The sequence below is a fragment of the Camelus dromedarius genome, chromosome 35, assembly GCF_036321535.1.
Source record: "Camelus dromedarius isolate mCamDro1 chromosome 35, mCamDro1.pat, whole genome shotgun sequence".
Lineage (NCBI taxonomy): Eukaryota > Metazoa > Chordata > Mammalia > Artiodactyla > Camelidae > Camelus > Camelus dromedarius.
In genome coordinates, this window is record NC_087470.1 from 9,494,316 (window position 1) to 9,516,517 (window position 22,202).

The 22,202-nt window shown below is 45.7% G+C and overlaps 1 long non-coding RNA gene across 1 annotated transcript; it reads left to right on the forward strand.

The window, feature by feature from the left end:
* Positions 1 to 971: 971 nt before the first annotated feature.
* On the forward strand, positions 972 to 5,781 carry LOC135320027 (uncharacterized). Its single transcript, XR_010379154.1, has 3 exons — positions 972 to 1,036; positions 1,546 to 1,685; positions 5,733 to 5,781. It is a non-coding gene; the product is annotated as an uncharacterized LOC135320027 (long non-coding RNA).
* Positions 5,782 to 22,202: the final 16,421 nt, after the last annotated feature.

The window sequence follows — 22,202 nt, forward strand, 5'->3', positions numbered from 1 at the left end:
TGTTTTGCTGGAGGTTTACAGAGATTTGACTCAGGCAGATAGCTGCAAGAACAAAGGATTCTAACAAAAAAGAATTCCTACACCAAGAAGTTTGCTACAACCAAGCATGTAGGAAAGGAGCCTGAATTCTGACTTGGGGAGATGGTTTTCCAGGACATTTGTTTGCCATCAAGGTCTACAGAAACTTGCTAATCCATGCCCCAACACCTGGTCTCTGAACTTATTGGCCTGTCCTGCACTGAGGAGAATGAATTTGGACTCAGTAACACTCCTATCTACCTAGCAAGCTGGGCACTGGATCTGAGGACAGCTCTCCCACACCCAGGGACCTACTGTGAGCCCTTGATGGTTCCACTAGGGTGGGGTGTGGTTTACTCAGGAGGGATGGGGACTATGCACCAACACTGAGGCAGTCTGCTCTGTCTGGGGCTCTGATTATGTACCTCCCGCTCCCCACCAGCCCAAAACCTGGAACAGTGGAGCTAAGACAGAGATCGTGCCTGCCTGTTTCCCAGCGTGTAAAAGGGGAATATGTACTCTTCCCAAGGTAGTTCTGAGCGACAACACCTTCGGGTGCTTGGTTCCCAGAGCAACAGGAAACCCAGCTCCGCGTGGGGGCAACGGGTGTGATCCCGTAGGGGTTCTGCAGAGGCCTTGGCTGGAGGGCTGGACCAGGGAGGGAAAATTTGAGCTGCGGGCCTTGAAGTGTTAGAGAAGGGTACAGAGGAAGGACTGACTTCTGTTTCAGGCTGCCCCCAGAGGTAAACCTTTTTCTCTCCATCTCTGCTACTCCCCTCCCCTTTCTAGATCCCTCCCTTCTCTCTGCACCTCCTGTCCATCTATCTCCCTCCACTTTTCCCCTCCTCCTCTCCTCCTCCCATCTTCTCCCTCCCTCAATTCCGCAGCTTCTCTCACAGAAACCAGAGGATCGCTGGCCCTCCTGCGCATGCGCAGTCAGTGCCAGGTGGACAGCGGGTTGGAAGCTGCAGCTCCGAGCCGGGGATCGGCCCCAAAGTCTTCTCAGCTCTGTCGCCCGGTAAGCCTTTAGCTCCTGCCCCGGGGCCGGGGCCTCCGGCTGTGGAAGTGCAAGGTGGGGGGCTCACGGGAAATGTTCAGGCGGCTGCGGGAGGGCGGTCCACGTGTCACAGCCCGTGAGGGCATGAGTCAGCGTGTGTTCAGCTATATTGCTCGGGCCAGGCCCCTCAGCCCGCGACACCTGCCCGGCGCCCCTGCCACACCTGTCCAGGGCCAGGTGTGCACCTGCCGCCTCTCGCCCCAGCCGGTCTCCCCTCAGTCTGCGGCTGGAGTCCCCTTCCCCTCTCCCTCCCGCGAGTCCTCTCCTCCCGGGCTTCCTCTCCTCGGCCGCCTGCCTGTCCCCGTCCCTGGGCGGGCTGTGTCCCGGGCGGGCGGGGTCTGTGGACCCGGATGGGGAAGCTGGGGCTGGGGCTGGCCTCCGAGCGGAGCTGCAGCCCGCGTCCCCAATCCCCCACTTTCCCTGCCCCGTGACCCCTGGGCTGCCCTCCTCTCCCTTTCCCGCTCCATCAGGACCAGCTCAGTTGTGTGGGTGCTGCTCCCCGGGCTGAGAGCTTCCGGCCGTAAAGCCCAGCTTGTTCTGGTGAAGTCTGCAAAAGGGAGCGTCAGTGCTGAGGGAGCTTCCGTCACCTCCCTCAGTGTTTCTGCCCCAGGTAAGTTCCTTGAACACTTTCAGGTGTCATGATGGCGGTGCTTGATGATGTCACGTGTTTTTATATTGCGAGGGATTACAGTGTTGAAAGCAGGACTTGGTTCAGTTAAAAATGAGCTGAAGGTATGAGTATGTGACATCCTCCAGGCTTCCCTCTCCCAGGGTGAAACGTGTGACCGTCAATTTTAGAAAGATAGTTACAGTCCCTAACTAGCCCAGCCCAGCTTGTGTGTGTTAACAGGAACAGCACCACCAGAGGCGTTGGAGACCTAGGGACATTGCAGTCCTAAAGAGCTCCTGGCACAGTTTGGTTTGTTTTGGTTTTTTCTTTTTCTTAAATTGTGCAGCAGACTAGTTGTATAGAGGGGAAAATAATTGTCAAGAAATTATTTTTCATATAACAGCTTTATTGTGATTTTGTTCACACACCATGAAGTCCATCCATTTAAATGGTACAATTCAGCAACTTTTTGCATATTCACAGTGCTGAAACCATTATTATTCCGGAACGTTTTCGTCACTTCAGAAAGAACAGTGGAAATCAATGACCTATTCACCCTTACCCAGTGGTGGTTCTAAAGAAGTTTCTTGGCTGTTCCTGACCATAAATTAACTTGCTACATTCCATGAAATATCTGGTAGGAATTCTAATCAGAATTGCATTGAATCTGTCTATCTAAACAGGAAGAATTAATGTCTTTATGGCATAAACTTCTTCTAACCATGAATATATTTGAGACCCTATTTTTTCATCTGTCCAGAGCCTGGCCCATGGGAAGTCCTCACTAATTTTTGGGCTTGTGAATGATGAGATTCTATACATTGTTAGTTGCAAATGTAGCCTTTCACAGAAGAGAAAAGTAACCTCAGTGAAGCCAAGTGACTCTCTGATGGTCAGAAAGGGTGACAGTCAGTGCTGGAGTGATACAGTGGACTTGCTGCATGCAGCAAGAATTCTCCACCACCTTCAGCTACGGGGATTACAGTGTTCTTTTATTTTTTTAAAGACTTGCTTTTATTTTTCTAATTATTTTTTATTGAAGTGTAGTTAACTTAAAATGTTAGTTTCACTTGTACAGCAGAAATTCAGTTATAAACATATGCATATGTATATACATACGTTTTAGATTGTTTTTAGTACAACTCATTATAAGAACTTGAATATAGTTCCCTGTGCTATATAGCAGGTCCTTGTCATTTATTTTATATTTATTAATGTGTATCTGTTAATCCCCCTTTTCCTGCCTGCTAACCACAGTTTGTTTCTATGCCCATGGGTCCATTTCTAGCAGCACCATTTTTCCTAGTTAATATATGCTGCTTGGCTGCTTTCAGTTTCAGTAATTCCATCTTATCTGTGGGCGTTTTTCTTCTGGTGGACCTGTATGTGGTTTGCACACGTGGTAATAGAGATCTGTTTTTCGGAGAACTCCAGGCCTCGTGTAGTCCCTGGTAGAGAGCGCCCACTGAGCTGATGCTTGAACTGGGAAAAAAGCAAAATAAATGTTGGTATTTCCACTATGTTTGAGAATTCCAGGTTTCTATAACCTCTCTAGCCAACCTTAATATTGGCTGCACCCATACTGGGTAATTTGGTGGAATTTCATGGTATGGTGATGTAGAGACAGGGCTTTGTATGCTTCTTCTCTCATTCTCCTGGGCCTCCCAGATCCTCCCACAACAGTGCCCAGGGCTGGCTTGGTGCCACATTCAGGCAATATTTGTTAATAAGGCCCTTTCCTCATCTCTTCTGAGCCTCCGTTTCCTTCTCTGCACAATGAGACCGTAGACTAGATAAGTCCTTTTCAGTTTCTTTTAAAGCCATGTTTCCTTTGAGAAACAGAAAATGCAAATCTCTCCTCCCATTCCAACCCTTTAGATTTTGATATGTCCTCCAAGGAGTGACATAGCTCTTTGTGGAAAGCTGATGTGATTGTGATTCCAGGTGGCACAGAAAAGACTCTTCAGAGATTTATTGCAGGGAAAGGGCAGGAAAGGAGCAGTATGTCACACTTTCTAGTGTGAGCAATGAGCAGGGGATTGGGTTTAAATACGGTGTCTGATGTGGCCTCTCTCTAATCTTGCACAATGTGATAAACCTCTCTCCCTCAGTTTCTTCATGTATGAAGTTGGGGTGATAGTATTTTAGGGTTTTTGTGAAACATTATACACATAATCCATTTGTGTCTCGGTAGAAACAAGAGCTGCTAGGGAGTCAGTGATTTCTTTAAAAAAAAAAATCTTGTCTATAGCACTCTGTCGGTGTGTATTTTGAAGTTCCTGGAGGGTGAGTGTTGAAACTAAAGTCCATCATGGGACAGGTGGCCCATGGTCCTCTGTGCCCCAGATTGCCCCCTCCTCCCCAGTCCTCTTCCTCTCAGTCCAGGATGAAGTTCCCTAGTAGATTTATACAGAGTTCTTATGGAAATGGCTTTTCATTTTATTGTTTCACCCAGAAGGTCTGCCATCATGATCTCTGTGGTCAGGTTTTGCTGACCTGAAGGCTATGCAATTGGGGGTTTCTATTTAATAAAAAGAAAAAAAAATTACAAATACAAACTTAGACCTAGGGTGGTGACAAGGGCTCTTGGAAGTGGGGGCCATTAGCTTTGTTAGCTTCAGGAGCAGTGGCCTCTGGCCACGAGGACCCATCCTCGTGCTCTTAAGTTGGAGGGACCAGTGGGTTCAGTGGGAAATTTAACTGAGTGTATCTCATGGTCTAGGGATTTTCCTATTTGTGCTGTGTGTTCCTTATTTGAGACAGTGAGATCATTTAACCTCAATAGCCTCTTTAAAAGTTAGACTTTTAATTTTGTGATGTAACTTAGATTCCCATGTAGTTGTAAGAGATAATATGGAGAGGGCCTATGGACAATTTGCCCAATTTTCCTTAACGGTTCAATCTTGCAAAATTAGGGTACAATTCATTACTGACTCACTAACCCTTTGAGGTTTGTGTTATTGCCTTCATTTCTATTCATGATTAAACTGGGGCTTAGAGAAGCACACAGGCCTGCCCAGGTCACCCACATGGTTAGTGTAGAGTCGGGTGAACGTGGGCTTGCGATTTCCAGGCAGTACCATTATGATGGTCTGTGGCAGGGAGCAGCATTCTCTTTGCTTGTTTATTCATTCATTCAACAAACATTTATTGAATAACCTCTGTGTGTCAGATGCTTTAATAGGGTTATCAGATTCTTCAGCAGTACTGAAAATCAGGTAATGTTTTCTGTTTTTTAATCTGAGAAAATTAGCAATGAGAGGTTATAACCCCCCGAAAGGTAATATAGCTGATAAAGGAGGGATAGTAAATTTGTACAGTCCCCCCTTTTTATGCAGGTTGTAACCTAGGCATTTAACATTTGCAAACTTACGTAATCCAGATAATGTCTTGTAAGGCAAGGATTTTTTTTTTTTAATTGAAGTATAGTCAAGTTTACAATGTTGTGTCAATTGCAAGCTGTTTTTTGAATTTTGAATTAAAAAATATTTTTTGAGGAGGGTAATTAGGTTTTTTTTTATTTGTTTCATTATTTAAAATGAGGTACTGGGGATTAAACACAAGACCTCGTACATGATAAGCATGTGCTCTACCACTGAACTGTACCCTCCTCCCCAAGGCAAGTTTTCTTATCCATTATTCTGCAGCTTATGAGTTCAAATAAATTGGAGTTGAAATCCAGATGTTTTGATCCCACTGTGGTTCTTTTCTTTATATTCTGCTTAAAGGGGTGTGGAAAGCAGTTCCTTTGTTCATTTCTTTATTCAGCAGTTTTGAGCACTGTCTTTGCATCAGGGTTTGGCTAGGTGCTTGGAACAGAAAACAAGAAATGACCCTGCTCTGCAGGGGCAGGAAGCCTAGACCAAAAGCTGGGTAATGTGATCCGACCTACAGTAGCCATGTGCAGACACTGAGGACAAACTGTACCCCCGTCTTTGTTTGGGCTTCCCTTGCCTTCTGGCTGGTGCACACCAGGTCACCGCAACCCAGAGGGGCCCACAGCCCACAGCAGAGTAAGTATATCGATCTCCTCTCCCCTCTCGGCAGGGGCTGCAACATGAGCATCCCTGACTACGTGCAGTGCGCTGAGAACGACCAGATTCTCCCCGTGGTGGTCCAAGCCATTGGGATCATCTCAGAGGAGAATTTCTTTTGCATCTATAAGCGAATCTCCTTGGTGAGCCAGATCAGCCCCTGCGGCTCCCATTGGGCACTCTGTATCCACTACAGGCACCACTATGCACCCGATAATGGGTGGGGAATCTTCCAGACCCACAGCAAGGTAATGGGCCTTGTCACCATTGCCGAATGCCTCTCGGCCAAGGCCTTCGAGAAGCTAGACGTGCCGAGGAGCTGTATGACACATCGTTAATGACTCTCAACTCTTTGTGCTGCATGGGGACGTAGCCGAGCAGAAGCGCACCGATGTGGCCTTCAATCTACAAGGACTGCAGGCTGGTGGAGAAGAGTATCGAGGACTTCACTGTGTCACTCTTCATCATGCTCAAGTCCAAGTGGCTAGATAGGGCCCCCAATAAGTCTGGGGATAAGATCCCCCTCCTCTGCACCTTGTTTGAGAAGGAGGACTTCATGGGATTGGACACAGACAGCAGGTAAGTCTACCTGGAGGCCCGGCCGCCTTCGCTGTGTGCCAGATTGCTTCCCTATATCCAGGAAGGGATCATCAAGGAAGAGGGCTGTCTTGTAGCCAAGAGTGGATGGAGGTGCAGCCCGCTGGTTTACAGACATTTAAAAGTGAATCCGCCTTTGTTTCAGAGAGATCTTTTTAGAGATATTGTGGACACTTACTCCAGCTTTTCAGCCAGGACCCCTGGTGGGACCACTGGAGTTGCTGTCCAATAGAGTAGCCACAGCCTCTGATGCTAGGAGCGCTGGGGAGGAGGCTGGTCTGAGCTGACATGTGCTGTAGCTCAAATGTACATCAGATGCTGAAACATCTAATAAAAGGAATGTAATCTACCTTGTTACTTTCTATATTGATTACATGTCAAATTGATAGTATTTTACGTACAGTAGAATAAGTAAGATCTGTTCTTAAAATCACTTTCTAGTATTTGTTTTTTGTTTGTTTCTTTGTTTACTTTTTAAATGTGGCAACTGGGAAACTTTCTTTACATGGATCTCATTTCATTTCTGTTGGGCAGCCTGTCCTGGGACAGTCTCATCCCTTTGCTTAGATAAGAGATGCTGAATCCCGAGATGCAGAAAGAGGCTCTGGTTGAGCTGGGGGTGGAGCCGGTGTCTCCTGACTCCTAGGCCCAGCACCTGCACGGCTCAGGCCCTCTCTTCATGCCCGACAGCCACCATGCCAGGTTAGGTCATCAGAAACACCGCCAGGGATTTCCGAATGAACTCCTTACACAGTAAAAGGCGTGTCACAGAGTATGGGACAGAGCAGGGAAGGGTTCATCCTCACTTTGTCCCTGTGATTAGGTCAAAGGCCTCACTTTGTCCCTCTGATTAGGTCAAAGGCTTCACTTTGCCTCGAAATTGCAGACGAGCCCTTCTGGGCTGCCTAACCCCCCCACACACTTTCTGCTCTGTTTCCCCGTGTGTCCATTGTGCTGTCCCTCGGGCAGAAGAGGTTGAGATGCCTTTGCCGAGAGGTGGTCCCCCTTTGCTGGGGAGAGTGAGGGAAGTTGTGTACCCCCGGCCTATGGCCTCGGGCATTGTGTCTGGAGAGTGCTCATGGCGGTCTCACAGGTGAAGGTCGGAGAACCTAGCACGTGCAGCCGGGTCTGCTGTGGAGGCGGTGCTCTGTGATTCTTGAACTTACCCAAGATCAGATCCTACTTTCTGGTTGTTGGTCAGTTGGAGGAGAAGGTGCCAGAGAATTGAAAAAAAGAATGTCCAGACCAGCCCTGTGAGTGAGAGGCACAGGGGACCCGAGTCCCACCTGCGTGTGGATACCTGGCGAACTCTGAATGAATTTTCAGTTCCTCCCCGGATATTACTCTATGGCTTAAGGAAGGGGCAAGGCATGTTGTGGCAATGATCTGTACTTGTCCTCACAGGGCCCTTCGATCTACATGTCCGCACTCCCCTTCTGCTCCTTGGAGATGAGGTGGCAGGTTTAGGAGCCTGGGCACTGCTGAAGGCACAGCTGCCAGCACCGGGCTTCTCCCAGACTGGCTCCATTCACCTCACCTGTCACCTCCTGCTGAGCCCCCAGGCGTTAGTCCAGGTAGGTGCATCGGTGCAACGTAAGCAGGGACCAACTTCTCCCCCTGGACAGACTGCTGCGTGAGCAGTGGAAGCCTGGATCCATGACCCAGCCCCGTGGCCAGTGCTTCCTCTTTTGTCATAGGAGGCACTGGTGACATTTTTGCTCAGCAACTGCTTGGCTCTGAGTCTGCAGACCCACCAGAGAATGCCAGCTTATTTTTGCCTTTTCAAGTATGTCCTTGGGATTTGGCAGAGTAGATGGATGTGTGCTTAGCCCATAGCGGTTGACACTGTCACCATTCTTTACCCAGAATCTCGTGTACCAGGCATGGTTCTCGGCATCAAAATACAGCAGCGCATTAAACCTCCCTCCTGGTGGGTCTGTCTGTTTTGGTACAAAAAGCACCCAGCCAGCATCTGAACGTCAGTGATATAATGCGGCCAGTGAGCTCGGGTCAAGCACGTTCTTCTCCAGTCACTTTTACTCCATTGTTCCTTTTACTATTCTACAGTCATTAATTTATAAAACAATGCTTTGGTGCAGGAGCAGAGCCTAATCCTCTCCTGCTACTCTTGGTGGGAGTGAGTAAAACTGTCCAGCCTGAAATGTGACCACAGTTTGTAGCTCAAAAGCTGTCTAGGCGCATGTAGGTGGAGTTTTGGTTTGGGGCTCTGACCACGTTGGTGTTGCCCGGCAGCACTGCTCCACACAGGCCCCTGCCTTCCCTGGAGCAGGAGGTGAGGATGGGTCTCACTTTCCCTGCGTCCCTGGCCTCACACACTCACGTAAATTTTTGTACAGGCTGTCACATTCATTTTTGTTCTTGTGTGTTTCTAATTTTCGCTTGTTCCTCTTTTCCTTTTTCTTTTTTCCTTTTTCCCTTGTACTGCCCTTTGAGTATGTTGTTGCATCTGATAAGGTGGGCTGTGCACACCCTGCATTAGAAATAGCTGGATCGCCCTCCGTGCTGTCTCCATCGCTTTAAAAAGCAAAAACTTAACAGCTGCCTTGATCCATGTATTATCCTAGACATCTTTTAATTTTCTAATTTTTTGGAATATTTGCTTTGTTAGCACATAACCCACTGGTGTTTGATACCTGTTAAAATCCTTGCTTTGAGGAACCTGTTTGGTCCTCCTCATATTTGGTGACAAATGCGCCCTTATTAAATTTGTTTGTTTGTTTTGAAGAAGTGAGATGGGAATTGATTTAGGCGACTGCTGAAGGATTCTTTTCATGGAGTATTTAAACTTCTAAAGTCAAAGTCTGCAGCACCTTGCTCGATATTTGCTTTTACACAAAATTGCTCAGCACGTGGTTCCTGGCTGTCGCTGTGTCACGTGCGTGATAGCCCTTCCTGCCTGGCGGTCACTGGTGAGGAAGTGGCAGGCTCGGGGGTGAGCAGCTGCAGGGTACGCTGTTGGAGGAAGCAGTCACTTTTTTTTTTTTGCATTCAAATTCCCCTATGCCATTTACTTTACTTTGCCTTCATAAAGGGGCAGTATCGGGTCCAAAATCCATGCCACTCTTTTGTTCCCTGTACGAGGCTGGTTTTTCTGAGTATCAGGACAACATGGCCTTCTCCGAAGAGGCTGGCTCACCTGGATCTGGTGGACACAGGGACCGCTAAAGGGGACCATATGTTCCACTCTGCTTCATCCAGTGGGCATTCAGAGCCGGGTCTGTGGTTTGCCTCAGCAGCCGTGCAGGCCTCCCTGCACTGGCCTTTACTTTTAACCCACGTTGGCAGTAAATGGCTGACTCCGTGTCTGTTGCAGCTGATGTCCACCACTGACGGCCGTGTTGTTACTTTTCGGTAGTGAGACTCCAATACCCTAGTCAGCCGTGAAGGAAGATGCTTTGGCAGACCAAACCTTGTATTCTCACCCCTACCATGGTTCATCTCACCTGGGGGAAGGGTTTGGCCACCACCATCAGGCTGACCATGAGGCTTTGTTTCTCCTTTCATGCTCTGGCCCAAATGTCGACACTGCGTTTTTCACTGACTTGGTCTCGCTTGAGACAGGCCAGAATTTATGAAAGAGTCCATCACATTCTGGTTGGGGAACAGAACAGAAGTAAGTGTCACATATAGAAGGAGTCTAGGCTGTCCGGGTTGGCAAATGCAGGCTGGGATCTGTGATGGCTGGGCTGTGCCCTGGACACAGGCCTTTCCCGTGGCTCCTGAGAGCCCAGGGGTCAGAGTGAGAACAGCCTTGCCTGGGTTCCTCCATTCTCTTCTGCTCACTGGCAGGTGTGTCTGCTAATTAGGAGCTCCCCCAGACCTCGGGCCCTTCAAAGCTCAGACCATGGACGAACCTTGAGTCCCTTCTCCTGGGCCTTCTGTGTGAGAATCCAGTGCCTTCTGAGGTGACCAGAGGCAGGAGATGCCTCCTACTCCAGGGAGCACCATTCGGAGGACTGTGACTCACTGCATCATGCTGTGAGCTTGTGGGGTTCCGGCCGTGGTCCCTGCAGAACCAGACTTGAGATGGGCTTAGTGATGGAAATAACAGGACTGATTCCAGGGCAGGGGTGGTGGGAGGGAACAGGGGATATTGAATGTGACCTCAAACACCTAGGTGGGTGATGGTTCTGTTAGTTAAATTGGGAGCCTGGGAGGTACCTGCCAGGAATCAAATTCCAGAGTAAATGGTGGACATGAGGCATTTTTAAGATGCCATTTGTCATCCAAGTTAGGACTTCAAAGAGGCACTCGGGTCTATGAGCCTGGGGCTCAAGTGAAGGTGCCGGACTAGAGATACACGTTGGGATTTGTCTTTCTTAGCTGGAGTTCACAGCCTTACATGTGGGTTAGCTCTTCTCAAGAGGTGCAGACTGAGGCTGAGGGGGGGGCAGGGCTGAGCCTCGGTTGGAGGAAAGCCCAGACAATGCAGCTTTGGTGTGTCAGTCAGTGGCATTTGGGATTTTCAGAGCAATGGCATTTATCCTTAAAAGGCCGGGTGGTGGGCAGGGCCAGCCAGGATGAAATCTAAAGGGAGGGTCGTGGCCAGATGTGCATCTTGGGAAGATGCAGAGGCTGCAGGGTCCGGGAGGGGAGACTACTCAGAAGCTGGAGTTGGAGTGGGGAGAAGGTAGTCACACTTACTTGTGACGGTGGGAAGGAGTCCTAGGGAGTCCCCACCCTACCGGACTCTCTTTCCCATGAACAGAAGGCAATCAGAGGATCTGAGATGAAAAGTGATGCGTGCTGTGAGGGGAGCCAACCTGGAGAATGGTGCTTGGACAGTTCTGGAATAGTCTTCCTGCAAAATAGAGTTAAAAAAACACAGACTCTAAAGAATATTGACAGTAACTGAGGAGGAGGCAGTTTTTCTGCCCTCCTAAGGGTAAGTCATGTATACAGGGATACACAGAAGAATCGGGCAGTCTTTTGCGGGGGCTTGATGCTTACCAGAGGCAACAGTGCAAGTTTAAAGGGGGAGAAGGGCAGCGGAGGGAAACTAGCCAGGCCTCGTGTCAGGTACCAGTCGGCCGCCCTAATTGCGTATTCCATTCACATCCATCCCTCCCAGGTGGGCGGTGGCAGCCCCCTTTTGAGGATTGGCAAGACTTCTCAGAGGGGTTAAGGTAACGGTCCATTTAGCGGCTAGTAAATGCTGTAGCAGGATTCAAGCTGGGCCTTGTCAGACTTAAAGGGCATGTTTTATCTACTAATTCCGGTACCTCCCTGTTGTACCTGGAATGGTGAAGTGGGTCAGTTTTGGAGCCTTTCAGAAAAAGTGCGATTTAAGTGCCTCAGGACTGTTTCACAAATCTCAGTGTTCTTTGATTGTTCGGAAGCAACGCAGTGCTTTACGCCCTACCGATGTAAGGTCTTACTCCTTTGACGATGACGTGGTTGCAAATGACATACAGGTGCAAAACCAGACTTAGCAGCTTCTGAAGGGAAACTCTCCAGTTCTTCCTTGATCCACTGTCTTCTGCGGGATGTAACTCTGCTGCAGCGTAAGCCTGAGTTTTCCGTATGGATTGAGGGTTTGATAACCAATGTTAACATAAAATGATCAGATGGAGAAAATCAACGCTGGCAATTTATTTTTGGGTTTCATTAGACAAGATGCACTATCGGTTAATGGCCCATATAACGTATGAAATTGAGTACAGAACATTGCATTTCTTACTTTCTACTTAGAACTGTGTTCCATTGTAAGGTTGTCTGCTTTGAAAATTCAGCTCAGCCACTAGGGCGCCTGTCAGTGTATTGGTGTGATTGCATTTACACAGTGCATGTAATCTGGGCTTCCTCAACCCCAAACACTCCAGTGCAGAATCATGGGCTGCAGCAATCACTTAGTTATACAAATACTTCTGAAACTATATGATTCCAAAAAAAAAAAAAAAAAAAAAAGGAGAGAGAGATTGCCTTTATCAAAGTTCCTTTGGAATTAAACTGCAAACTGTTGTTGAGCAGTTCTGGCTTGCTTTATATATGAATATATACATTTCTTTGCATGTAACTTGGTTTTTGGACTAGAACACCAAGCTCTTGTTTTCCATGAGCCACAAAAATTGTAGCCAAATGACACACGTATGAAATATTTCTTTTTTTCTGAGAAAGTATCCTTAAATTTGGAACTTGGGCTCTGATTTTGCTTTTAGCTCTTCCCTACCCTCTTGTCATCTCACTCCTATTTCCCATGTGGCCTCCAAGATGTCATGGTCTCAAAGGAGTGGGTGGACAAACACCATTTGTTCGCCATGCAGTGCTGCTCTAGAGGAAGCCCAGCCAAGAACTAAAGGACATTATCAGAGCGGACTTCCTGGAAGAAATTGGATCTACATTCATTTCTGAGGACAGAGTAAGAGTCAGCCAGGAGAAGGAGTCAAGAAGGTGGCTCAGGTGGCAGGTGCAGCCCGGGAAGAGACATGGAGGCTTGTGGGGTGGGGACCCGGGGAAAGTGCCCTCTGTGGTCCAGGGTGGATGGTGCCCCTACTGGGGAGGACACTGGAGAGGACCTGGGAGGAGGCTTTGGAGGAGCTTGGGTTTTACTAAAACTGACCCAGGAGGCAGTGAAGGGTGTCAGCAGGAAGTGACTCTCAGGAAAGGTATTTCTGGTTTTGCTTCTGATATTCTACAGAAAGAAGGACCGGGATGGGCGAGAGCAGGTAAGTCTCTCCCTTTGAGACCCATCCCGTCATTCATTTATTCATAACATGCGCACTTCTGAGTGTCTAGGGGAGAGTGGACCCACATTAATAAGCAAAATTTATTAGCTTCTTGGGAGCTTAGCAGTGTCAGAAGTTGATGGCCTAGAATGTTCTAGGAATAGAGGAACAAAGTGCAGAGGTTGGAGGGAGGGAAGGCTTCCTTGAGAAACAGTCAAGATGAGCCTGGAGGCAAGTGGGAAGTAGGAGCAATTCAGGGGTCCCCTGAGGTCACTGAGGACCACGGTACTGAGGTGAGGCTTGGTGACCAGGGTCAGGGTCAGGGTCAGGGGTGGGGCTAGAACTCTACCAGGGAGCCTCTGAAGGGTTTGAATTGGGGGTTGATGTAATCAAATTTGTGCTTTGGGAAGGCTGCCCTGGCTATGTGTGTGTGTGTGTGTGTGTGTGTAGCGGGGAAGAGGGGGAGGGTGCCCCCAACTGGGGGGGCATTAGAAGACCATTCACAGGCTGGGAGGTGACCCGTGAGAGAGGGACGTTGGGGTTGCTTGGGGACGGCAGGGGCAGTGTGGATGCTGGATTTCCTTTTGGGGAGGGCTTGTTAGCGGGGCCGCCCAAGCGGCACCTTGTGGCTGGAAGAAAACAGATGGAGGCCACCAGGTGGACTTTCCTCTTCTCTCCTTCCCTGCCTTGCCTGATGATCTTAGCTCAGCCAACATTTGGAACAGAAGAGGTAAGTTCTAGGGTAGCCCAGTACTTTGTTGCGCTCGTTCGAGTGAGATCTGATAGGACATAAGTTTGTGTTCAGATCTGCATGTTCACTTAGCTAGAAACGTCCCGTCTTTTGGATTTCAATAGGGGTTTTTATTCTTGATAAAGATTGCTTTCTTGGTGAGAGGAAATTTAATACAGCTGTTGTTTTTCTCAAAAAGAAATCATATCTTTTAAGAAATTTAATATTCAAAAGAATCGGAATATTTAAAAATGATAAAGTAAGGTTTTGGGGTAGTTTCTTTGGTTTCTGAGTTAATGTGGAATTAGAGCCTTTGCATTAATTAATAGCACATCCTTGTCAGTATTTAAAGAGCTGTTAGTGAGCGCCACAGGCCCCACCTCTCAAAGCATCGTTAAAGTTTGCTCTGAAATAGTGAAGTCATACAGTTCTTGTTTGCAGAAGCTAAACTGTTGGTATATAATATGCATCATAGCTCCCTTTATAAAATAAAAATAGGATTAACATTAAGAAAGTGGAAGATACTTGATTTTTTTTAAAGCTGAAACAAAAACTTTCTTGTTCTAATGTTGCAATTGGAAATTTTGAAAAGAAAAATCCTTCTGTAATATCATCTACGTGGAATACATATATGACTTTCACGTTTGAAAAGTAACTGCGCAGTGGTTTTTGAAGTCAGGAGCATTCCACATCAGATACTGGCAGTGATGGTTGCTGGTTTTCAATGGAAGAGCCCAAATTTGCCTTCTTAGCATTTTTTTTTTTTTTTTGTAGTGAGCGGGTTGAGTAGTTCTTTGCCAGCATGATTTTGGGGCAATTTGGGGGCAGATGTCATGCACCAGCAGTGAGATGTTTCCATGAATTTTACTTTCTTGACATCAACAGGGCACATGTGGTGCTTATACCTGCAGGCTGGGATGCTGCAGTACTCCCTGATCCATCATCGTTATGTTCTGGAGCTGCTCCGGTCAGTGAATGATTTTCTGTGGCTTGGATGTAAGGTGGTCTGATGCAGATGATCAGATGTATAGTTAAAGTGCTATTACTTGAAATAAGAGAAACCAAGAAACATGGCTCTAAAAACACAGGATGAGGGAGGAGAATTGTCTGAGATGCTTGCAGTGGAGAGTCTTCTCAAGGGACTCCCTCCCCGTGATTCCTGCCAATATCCACCCCAGCCCTGAACGGTAATCCTGCCGAAGCAAGCATGCACTTTGCTCAGAAACGCAGTGAATTTCCTTGTGCCTCCATTGGTTGGCTTTTTTTTTTAAGGCAATTCTTGCCCTTTGTTTAAATGCCATCCCTGTTAGTCACCTTTTACACTCATTCTTCTGGACCTCGTCCATACATAGCTGCTGAATGGATGAACAGAATATAGTATCTCCATGTAATGGAACATTATTCAGACGTAAGAGTGAAAAAAAAAGAAAAAATAAAAATAAAAGGGAAGATGAAAAAGGCCTCCTTCTCTGGGAAGTCCACCCTGTCTGCTCAACCCTACCTTTTACCTTTGAAACCCAATACCTTATATTCCACTATACTCTTTTTGACAGTACTTACCAACTTCTAATAAACTTTAACGTTTTCCAAAAAAAAAACAAAAAAGAGGGAGATGCTGATACCACTTCAACATCTACGAGCCTTGATAACAGCATGTTTAGTGAAAGGAACCAGACACAAACGGCCACATATTGTTGATTTCAGTGATCTGAAAGGCCCAGAAAAGGCACATGCAGAGGCAGAGAGCAGGTGATGGTTGCAAAGGGCTGGGTGGAGGGGGGTTAGGGAGTGACTGCTAGTGACAAGGGTGCTCTTCTGGAGTGATGAAGTGTTCTGGAAATAGATGGTGGTGAGGGCTACACAACCTTGAGTGTGCAGATGACTGATGAGCGCTGTCTCTGGGAGTGCCTGTTGTTGCGGCCGCTTTATTTTGGCCTCATCCTGCAATGTGAAGAGGCATCTTCTGCTGTGGCCTTTCTACTCCTGAGAGTGGTGAGGCTCAGAGACTTTGTAGAGTCATGTTTCTTTTTTCCCCTTTGCTAGGTGTAGGCAAAAAAGGTTTAAGCCTGAGAAAGTGCTCCATCTGCAGAAATGTCCTTTAGTTTTGCATGGTGTAAAAATCTTGAGAGCTTTTTAATCGTTGAGGACAGTCTGTGGGGGGAGTTAACCCATGAAGCCTGGGTGAGACCTGGAAGAGCCGCGCTTCCCTCCCTGACACGGGTGGGGACTTCACCCCCGTTCAGGCAGTGAAGGGCCCAGACCCGTGAGCGGAGTTGACACTCGTGAATATTTACGTGTATCCGCTGCTTCATCTTGGATATTAATTTCAAGCTGAGTCTGTTTGTGGCAGCAGCCTCATCCTACATCAGGAATTTATAGCATCTGCTCTTTGAGGCGAAGACCAGACTTTATTATTTAACAGTCTCTCTTGAATTGATATCTCAGATTCCTTTGTCAAAAGCAAAACAGCAGAAATACAGATGTCCTTTAATGCCGATGTGACCTGGAACGGGTTTAGTCTCCGTGCATCAGTGGCCTTATCTGTGGGTGGAGAACATGATAACAATGCTTCCCTCAGAGGGGCTGGGGAGGGGGGAGTGAGAAGCACAAACGTAGGACTTACACGTGATGCTCATGAATGACCGAATTTAGTGCTCTCAGCCTGGTGAGGCCTCAGGGGCAGAGATGTCAGAACAGAGCACTCCTAGCCGGAACTCGATCCGTGTTGGCAGCTGTTACGATCACTATCACTGTGGGTTATCAGGTAGTTTTAAGACTTGGTAATATGAATTCCTGAATAATGTTAAAAGACTAGACATCTCAGACCCAGTTTACATAGTTCTCAAGAATTCCTCTGAGAAGTGGATGTTTTTTTCCCCATTTTAAATCTGAGTTGAGTCTCTAAAGAAATTCTGTATTCCTCCATCATTTTGCTTTAATTCTCCATTTCTTAAAAAAAAATTTAAATGAAGTTACTGGGGACTGAACTGAGGGCCTCATGCATGCTAAGTACGTACTCTCCCAAATGAGGTATAATCTCCCCCCTGTTTTTTTAAACTTTACTTTCTTAATATTCAGAGGTTAGAGGCCTCTAATTCTTTTTCTGGAGACTTGTCCGTGAACATGTAAATCTATAATTAATGGACAAAACTTGGTTTATTAAAAACATCAATAGAATATTCTGCAATCCATCCAAAAGGAAATGCTCATTGACTTAAAATGTTTCTCCTTTATGGTGATTTCTTCTTTTTGGTCTAGCTTAATTTATTAACAGCCATCCTCATCATCATAGTGACCAAACTCTCTGTGAGTGGACACTTACCTAAGGCTAAAATGCTTTCCTCATGTTTTACTTCATAGCAGGTGTTTGAGGGTAGGTATCAGTGTCTACTTTTTTGCAGCTGAGTGATTGAGAGATGGGCCAGCTTGTCCCAAATCACACACAGCTGGTGGTGTCTAGCTCGGTGCTGGAATCCAGGCTGCACAGGATGCAATCTCAATTGCTCCTCTAATCAGCCTCCCATTGAGTGGTTTCCCGAACTCCTCTGATTCCATAAATGACCGATTTTAGCAATCTCAGCCTGATGAGGTCTTCAAAGGAGAGACACCAGTGAGAATGTGAGACAGAGTGGCATAAATTAAAATTGTACATTTTCACAAATGTTTTATTCTCAGGTAATGACTTAAAAAGGTAATTTTTTTTTTTATTTTAGTGCTTTGTAAGCACTAAAAACAAATCATTTAAAATAATTATTGTGCAAAAGAGAAGTGGGCTTTGAAAATCCAACCATTGCTAATGTTACTGTTTTTCTCTAGGGGCGCTTATTGACTGAATAATTTACAAACACTGAATTGGTTTTGTGTAGTCTTAGTATGGAAGAAAAGATTGTCAGTGAGTATTGTAAGTAATATCCTTACTCTTTTCTTTCCTGATGATGAATATGTTAGTTGTTTTCATGGCTTAAGTATATTTCATCATTTGTGAAATTTGAGTAATATCGTTTACCTTGTCTGACTGTGAGAGTTAGACGCCTTGTATACAAAGCACCATAGAGGTGCTTAATAAAAATGTGCTGTCACAATGACTGATACTTTAGAAGTATCAACTCTGAATACTAACAGTGTAGCTTATTTCTGATGCATATTCAGTATGTATATATATGATATATATGAATATGGCTTAAAATAACAAGGATTCAGTTTATTTTTTTTTTAGTACAGTATGAAGTTTTAATGAAATCTGTATCATTCTTGTGAGACAGGGAATAATTAAATTGCCTTAAGCAGACGAACTTGAAGATTATTTACACAGAATGTGTAGTGTTAAAGTTCAGAATTCATGTTGCCGTGTAAACATCCACTCAGACTTTTAAATTCGTGGGATTCTGACCAGAACCATTAAGTTTAGAAAAATCCACATTGATCGTTTTCAGGGAATAAGCTTCTCTCATTTGTGATTAAAGAAAATTTTGATATTTTTTCTGCACTCTTAACAGGTTTTAAAATATCAAAATTTTGATTTGACATGTCACTTTTTTAATAGAGAGAATAAAGCTCAGGCTGTTTTACTATGTAAATAATTGTTTTTGTATTTCAACAAACTTGTATGAATTCCTGGCTCTTTGAGAAGTATTTTGCAAGATACTTAGATAACCTACGGTTGGAAAAATACAGACGTGACTTTTATGAATATAGGCCTAGTACAGATTTGTTGGTTTTTGCTACAGTGCAAGACATGAGGCTTAGGAGAACTTTGCTGCGGATTGCCAGGAGGACATATCCCAGGTCTCAGTCTCCCCTCCTGTAAAATGAAGTGGCTGGACTGGATTCTTTCCTCTTCTAAGATGTTTCCATGAGCCTGCGTCTTTTGTTTATATTCAGGACTATTAGCAATATCAGATTAAATACTGAATACCCCTCCCTTCCCCCGAAGCAAAGTGCAGTATGTGCTACAGTAGCTTTTAGTTACCTGATTTTCCTTTCTGATCCTACAGGCAATTTTTGTGTTGCATGTTTCCCGGGAACCTGGAAGGTCTTTTTAGCCGTAGGTGGCGCTGTTGCACCTTCTTAGAGTCTTAATTTTCCTGTTTTTAAAAGAAGGCTTAAACAACGTGATTTTATTTTGATTTCTTTGCTTAATGCTTCAGAATACCACAATGTCCATTGTTTCTGTCTACCTGGAAAAATTATTCTGCTTTTATCTTAGTTTTATTCTCTCATCTCGCTGTGAACATTTCAGACTTGCTGTGCAAACAATGGGAAAATCGGACATTTCTTCCAGTGTTAAAAATCAGTGGGCCGGGATTTTATAAAAGAGCAAGAAGAGGCCTCTGGAGCAGATTAAAGCTAAAAGGTGTGTTGAGTTCCCTGAGTATTGACCCCGCCGATGTGTGTTAATTGGTGGGAGATGATTTGGTACATATACAAAGGGGTGTAGTTTTTTGACTTGGGTTTGCGTGCATGTGCTGCCACTGAGCCATGTGAGCCTGAGTCAGTTCGTTCTGAGTTTTTCCCTCGTCCGTGAGATGGGGACGCTCGTATCTGCTTTGTAGAATTGTGAGAATTAGAAGTTATGTAAAGTGTTTACCACAGTGGGTATGTCAAGAGGGCTTATAAACTTTAGCTGCTGTTTTGTGTGAAGCCATCATTTGATGGTCTTTGGCAATTACTAAGAAACAGGAAAATAAGAAAAGCTGGTTTTATGATGAAAGATATTTGAGGAGGTTCCATAATTCCTATACCCATAATTTAGCATCAGCAGAGTCAGAACTGTTACACAGTCACCCTGAAACAATGTTAAGCCACAGAATTCTTTGTTACTTCATATATGTTGGGGCCTAAGAGGATCCAATACTTATACACATGTTGTCTCCAGCAGCCAACTGAGAGATGACACAAAAGAGTAGGCAGGCGTTAAATGTCCTCTTTGTTACTGATGAAGCCATGTTCTCCATGAACTTCAGGGCTGTGGGTAAATGAGTGTCGTGATACTGTGTCCCAGAAATAGAGACTTACCCTGTCCCAGATATCTCTGGGGCACAGCGAGCCTTCCCTTGAGAGGATCTGCCCCATCATGCACAGGGATGTCCTTCCATGGAGCTGAGCACCTCAGGTGCTTCCAAATGGTGGGCAACACTGCAGGCAAAGGAAGGGTTTCACATGCCCTGCTTGTCTCCCTGGAAACACACCTCACTCTGTTAGTGTGAGGAGGGCTAGCTGTGGACCAGGGGTCATTGGTGTGAAGGGAGAAGCACTCTCCATGGCCCAGAGGAGTTGGGAGGAGGCATCCCCTCCTTCAGTTTAAACAGGTGGTGGGATGGAACAGAAGGGTGCACCCCAAGAGTTTATAAAAGGAGAAATAAGGATTTCCTTTGGGAATTAGTCTAGCCAGGAAACACAGGAGATGATTAGAAAGGAGACTTGTAAACCACTGTAATATTAAGTTGACATTTGTTGAGCACCAAAAATATGCTACATTCTTTTCTGAGCGTTTTACAGAAATGCATCCTTCAATCTTCTCAACAAGCGAGTAAGGAAAGTTTGATTGTTATCCCAGTTTTACCGTGTGGAAATTGAGGCACACAGAGAGTAAGTTGGCCAAGGTCACAGAACTAGTAAGTGGCAGAGCTGGTACTTAAACACTGGCTGTCTGGCTTTGAGGCTCCGAAAATGGGCTTTGGCTGTTTAGATGTATCTGCATCCCTGGATTTCTGTACATCTCTGCATCAGTTAGCCCAGAAACGACAGGGAAAGGAGAGTCACACAGGTGCTCACAGTCGTGTCTCGGCCACTGTCCATGAAGAGTGCACCGTGATTAGCGTTAATTGTTTTCCAGGAGGTAGATCTGTTGGTATAACAGAAATTTAGTCCATTGAATTAATCTAGAAACCCTTCCTGCTCTGCTTCTGTCCACGCTTGCAATGTGACTGCCTGCTCGTGATTGGGCCATTGAGGAGAACATGTACTCATGGTTGAACTCTGATATTGCAGTCTGGTTCATAGTTTCAGGCCTTCTGTTACATTAATAAGTTAAATTTCTGGTTTTCTTGCATCAGTGTCTCATGAGTTTGGTTAATGTGAAACCAGTCCATGGGAGCCCAGGGTTAATGATGGTATAATTTCTTAGCACGTTGTGGCACTTCTAGCTGTGCAGACCTGCCTGGAGGATGTACGCCTTCCACACTGATTTACCCCAACAGCAGGGCCCTCTCCCACCCCCGGATGTGAGGCTGGGAGCTCTCTGAGTAGGCCAGTCAGAGGCCAAGTCCACCAATCAGAAAATGATGAAGTACCTGGAAGTGGGTTTAATAGTATTAAAGGGCTTCCAGGTAGTCCGACGTGCTGTTCGAGTAATTTAGTGAAAAGGTGTCCACTGTCTGTGGTTGAGCTGCTTCTTTGCTGTTGAAAATTCTGGATTAGATGAAGGGATTTTAAAAAGCAGAAAGGAATGATTTCAGGTGGTATATCCACACTGGGGAGAAGTGATGGATGACCGCCTGTGTGAGGCATAGACAGAGTCTTACAAACTTAATAAAACAGCTTTAAAAGCTTTGCCATCTGAGTGCACTTCATATGGGGTCCAGTTCATCACTGGTCACCCTGAGAGGGCAAATAATTTATGACGGCAGAAAGGACACGGAGGCAACAAAAAGGTTTCAGTCACGTTCCCGTTTTAAAGAATGTAGCATGGTGTAATATATTTCAGCTGGTTTTCCACTGAAAAATTTTTAGTGTTTTCTGGGACTCCCCAGTTCCCCAAGGTTCCATGCAGCTGGGTGTCCCCTCAGTGCAGCTCAGTCAGCGGTTGCCCTGGGCTGACGCGTTGTCACGGGGAGCAGGACGGTCAGCGTCCCCGACTCCTCCTAGCTCCGTCTCCTCATCCGCAGTGCCGGGATTCTCATGCGTGTCTACTTAGTAGGGTTGTTGAGAATCACATGTGATGGTTGTCAGGTGTGATTTGTGGTTGTCTCTGTGATTGGCATATAGTCAATATTTGATAGAAACTCTTGTTTTTTTATTCCAATTGTGGCTTCTAGATTGCAGTGGTTTTTAGTCTGCATTTTTTTATAACTTTACTCATTTTTAAATATGCACTTATTTTTATTTATTTGTTTGGAGGTACTGGGGACTGAAGCCAGGACATTTTGCATGCTAAACAGGTGGTCTACAACTGAGTAACACCCACCCTCCTTGTCTGCACTTAAAAATAAATATTGCAATACACAAAAGAGCTCTTAAACACCATCATGGGACCTAGTCTATGTATAGGCATTTGAACATGTATACTATATCAATAAGAATAAATGTTGTTGGGACAAACCTTTCTGAATCTGTTAATGTGCTTAAAAACGATCATAGCTAGTGATAAACACGAGACTTGGATACAGTACTTCTTAGGGTCTGTTTTGCCATCATGGGAAATTACATTCCACAGAGAACTCTAATTGATAGGGTCTCTTTGATAATTGGA